Source organism: Panthera leo, chromosome B2, assembly GCF_018350215.1.
Source record: "Panthera leo isolate Ple1 chromosome B2, P.leo_Ple1_pat1.1, whole genome shotgun sequence".
Lineage (NCBI taxonomy): Eukaryota > Metazoa > Chordata > Mammalia > Carnivora > Felidae > Panthera > Panthera leo.
This window is the reverse complement of record NC_056683.1, coordinates 12,748,787-12,753,247: the sequence shown is the minus strand read 5'-3', so window position 1 is coordinate 12,753,247 and position 4,461 is coordinate 12,748,787. Positions and strand designations below refer to the sequence as shown.

Below are 4,461 nucleotides of genomic sequence, written 5' to 3'. Positions count from 1 at the left end.
CTCAGTCCTATGTCCAAGCATAAGGGAAGTGGCCAAGAAACGACAACTTATACCAGAACCCGTCAACTAATTTATTTTTCCTGCCTGCCCCTGATATGCATGTGTGTTCACGACCCCTGATAAAATTGAATTCAATTCTGATAAAGAGTGAGAAACTTGAGTGAGCATTACTCAGGGCTCTTTCGTGCCTAACTACTTTATGCCAGATATTATAGTAGCTACATGAACACACACACACACACACACACACACACACAACAATCCGACATGTCCAGAAGAATAGAAATTTAGATTTCTCGGAGATCAAATCTTACTGGTTCTTAACAAACGGGATACTTTTAGTTCTTGAGAAGTGATAGGTAAGGGGGGAAAGATTTCATGGATCAATAGAAGCAAAGATAAAGGCAACTTATTATGGAATGGCCCAGAAGTCAGTCAGCTGGGTAGGGAAAAAAATTAAAAAGGCAACCATCTTGTTTTACACATTCTGCGCCTGAACCAGCTTGAGCTGAGGTCTTCCTTCATTAACACCAGGCAGGCGACATCATAGTCTCGTTCAACGTCTGCAGAAGCCAGATGCTATGTGGCTATTTAGCTGCTTTTTGTCTGACTTTGGGCTTGTTTTTCTTGCTGCCTGTTTAACAACTGCAGCCCTGCAAAGACAAGAACGCGGGGCAGAAAGTAAGCTCTTGATTTGGAAAGTGTAGAGAAGCTAATTATTTAGATACCCATAGGATTATGTGAGGAGTCAGGAGACCAGATTTGATTTGAGTTTGTCCCCTCTGGTACTGGAAGGAAAAAACAAACAAACAACTCTGTTCCTTGGGAAACCCGGAGGAGTTCACTGCTTGGTTTCTTACTGTGCTCTGCTTTCGGAAAAGGACCCCTTCCCTCTTAAAACGATAATAAATGGAAACCGGGACGAGAAAAGATGACAACAGCATTGAAATCCTCCCTCCTGCTTGCGTTCTTGCTCCTTTTTGTCCTCCAAATGTTTGTAACCTCCAAGGAATAAAAAGCAAATTAGTTCTTGAGCTGCACGAGAGCTGGAAGGAAAGCTTAACTCTCCCTGCTGGAGACCCAGGCCGCCTTGTGGGTGAGGGGCAAGAACGCAACAGGCCTCGCATCCAGCCCATAGCAGACTTTAGAAACCTGGGCAGGGGACCTCCTTTTGCCAAAGCCGTCAAGAACACCAGGCGATGCTTTAGAATGGGGAGAGACAGGGTAAACCATGAGACACAGCACTGAAGAAGACTGAGCTAATGGAATAAACCAGTCTCCCTGCAGTTCAGGTGAGAATTATCACCCAGAGATGAGACGGCATCTTTTATACGAAAAGATCCTAATATTTTACATAGTTTACCAAACATGCCCCACATACCCCGAGCCTTTGTCATTCTGTTTGCTCCCTCTCCAAAACACACTTCTGCCTAAAATGGGTCTCTGGCGCTCCTGGCTTCTGTTAACAAATCCCAGAGACCCAGTCGAGAAGTAGGAATTCCATTGGATTGTTTTTTTGTCTCAAGTTTCTTCGTGGCATTGGAGAGCGTCGCTATGTGAATCAATGAATCAGTAAATGCAGAACGAGATTGTCATCATCAACAATGCGGAGTTAAACGGGGACAGAGGCCTTTAGGGAAAAAGGGAGGGACACTGATTTATGCCCAACCTCGTATAGTAAAGGTCAGTGTGGTCTGGAAAAAAAGAAAAGCATTTCTCCTATGAAAAGCTCTCAAGTTCTGTAACACTTAACCTTAACCGGCTGAGTAATGTTAAAAGTCAGGGTAGAAGTTGATCATACAGCCATAATTAAGAGCTAGGGAATCATTCAGAAGTTGTAAGTAAGTGTCTGTAGAGACCAGGCAAGCAAAATAAATGTGTAAATCAGGCTGGGGGGTAATAACACTGGGAACTTGGGGAGCCTACTCTGAACGGGAAAATATATGATCTGCCGCCTGCAGGTGCTTTCTTTCTTTCTTTCTTTTTTTTTTTAATGTTTATTTATTTCTGAGACAGAGAGAAACAGAGCAAGGGAGCGGGGGGGAGAGGGAGACACAGAATCCAAAGCAAGCTCCAGGCTCTGAGCTGTCAGCACAGAGCCCGACGCGGGGCTCGAACTCACAAACTGTGAGATCATGACCTGAGCAGAAGTTGGTCACTCAACTGACTGAGCCACCCAGGCGCCCCCTGCAGGCACCTTCAATTACAGAAAGAAAGAAAGGGGGGAAAGGCGGGAAAACAAACAAACAAACAAACAAACAAAACACAGCGTGGACTAAACAAGATAGGTCTGGTTTAGGTTAAGAGGGTGAGTTTGTAACACTGGCTCTTTCTCAGTCACTGGAGGGTTCCACTCTAAAATTAGTACCTGAATGAAATCTTTGAGGACAGGTTAAGAATTTGTCCCATTTATGGAAACTGCTTGGTGACTCAAGTGAAGAACTATTTGCTGAGTTACATTATTGAGTCTTTTACCCTACTGAATTGTTCTCCCTGCTGTGGGTTAGCTCACAGATGAATGTTATAAGAAAGGGTCCTGCAAAATTCCTCATGTTTCCATCTCTGGGATGGTGACCATTCGTTCCGTCCCACGGTGCTTTTTATGTGTGGATATTGGATCCTGTGGCTGCTAATTCTCCTCCCACTGTTTTGGTCCCTCGAAATCTGAGTGCCAAACCTGTAGGACTTTTTCAGCTTCTTGCGAGGAGCAGGTGATACAGTTCTCTGTGGAAAATTAACCCCTGGCTTTTACTTATTCTCCTAATATGATTTTCCTCTCTCCTTAATCCCCTGATCTATTTATCCTTTTGAGAAGATTTTTTTTTTTTTTTAATTTGGTGCACCATTTCAAATCCATCGGGAGTTAAGCATAGATTAACTGCATTGGATGGAAACTTCTAAAACCTACCTGGACTATTTTTCAGGAAATGGCCATGGCCTTGTGACCACGTTCTTCCACATCCCAAACTGCTGCTTTAGAAGAACAGGGTCAAGGGCACCCGGGTGGCTCAGTCAGTTAAGTGTCCAACTCTTGGTTTTGACTCAGCTCATGATCTCATGGTTCGTGGGTTCAAGCCCCATGTCAGGCTCTGTGCTGACAGAGCAGAGCCTGCTTGGGATTCTCCCTCTCCCTTTCTCTCTCCCCCGCCCCTGCTCACTCATGTGCTGCCTCTCAAATAAACTTTAAAAAAAAATTTTTTTTAAAAGAAGAGGGTCAATGTGGGATTGATTGGATGTCAGGAATGAAGTGTTTTATATCAATGAGATGCGTTTTTTAAAACAAATTATTTACGGCATTTATTTTGTTTTGGTGGTAATTTTTGTTGTAGTAAAATACACGTTACAATTTTCAAGTTTACAATTCAGCAACATTATGGACATTTACAATGTCATGCAACCGTCACTATTTCCTCCAGAAAATTTTCCTCATCCCCAGCGGAACTCAGTACCCTTAAAACAACGACTGCCCATTCCTCTCTCCTCCTAGCGCCTACCAACCCCTATTCTCCCTTCTGTTTCTATGAAATTGCCTATTCTGGTTTCCTCACGTAAGTGGAATCACATATTGGTCCTCTTGTGACTGGTTTATTTCACTTAGCACAAGGTTCCTAAGGTTCATCGTATTGTAGCCTGTGTCAGACTTTCCTTCTTTTTAAAGGAACGGATATACCGCTTTGTGTTTATCCATTTGTTCTGCTGGTGGACTTTGGGGGTGTTTCCGGCTTTTGGCTGTTGTGAATAATGCCATAAGGAACATTCCCAATACTTTTGGTTCTTTAGGGTTGTGGCAGAAGATTCCAAATGAAGAAAGCATGGCTAAACGTGTCATTTTAAAAAAATTGTAATGTCTATTTATTTGAGAGAGAGAGAGAGAGAGAGAGAGCAGGGCAGGGGCAGAGAGTGTGGGAGACACAGAGTCCGGGCTCCGGGCTATGAACTGTCAGCACAGAGCCTGACGCAGGGCTTGAACTCTGCATGGCAAGATCATGACCTGGGCTGCAGTCAGACGCTTAACCGACTGAGCCACCCAGACACCCCTTAAAGTGTCACTTTTAGGAGTTAGGGGCACAGGGAGGTGGGATTTAGGCGCACCTTCTATCTCAAATTCTTGAAGTTGCTGCTGACTTCAGCTAAAAGCCAAGGCATCCGCTGCATGTTATAATCAACAGAAGACGACTTTCTGCCCGGCACTAGCCCTAGCAACCAATCACGTAGCGAGTAGTGTAACGGTAGCTACACCAGCACCAATCACATGTCATTCAAAACAGCTTATGCAAATTCCCTCTGTCCTCTAAAAACTCGAAAGCCCTTTCTCCGGAGCTTGCTTTCAATTTCAGTCGCCGCCGTGTCTGCCCGGTCACAATCCCTAAGCCCCCAAATAAAGGCACCCGTTTTATTTTGCAGCTTCCAGTTTTGCCTTTTGTTGGTCGACAGAGTATTTACTGGAACTACTGGATCGTA

The 4,461-nt window shown here is 44.2% G+C and overlaps 1 long non-coding RNA gene across 1 annotated transcript; it reads right to left on the bottom strand.

Annotated features, from left to right (window-relative positions):
* Nucleotides 1-393: 393 nt before the first annotated feature.
* On the bottom strand, nt 394-4,177 carry LOC122218943. Its single transcript, XR_006202186.1, has 2 exons — nt 4,093-4,177; nt 394-653 (listed from the first exon to the last, which is right to left on the bottom strand). It is a non-coding gene; the product is annotated as an uncharacterized LOC122218943 (long non-coding RNA).
* Nucleotides 4,178-4,461: the final 284 nt, after the last annotated feature.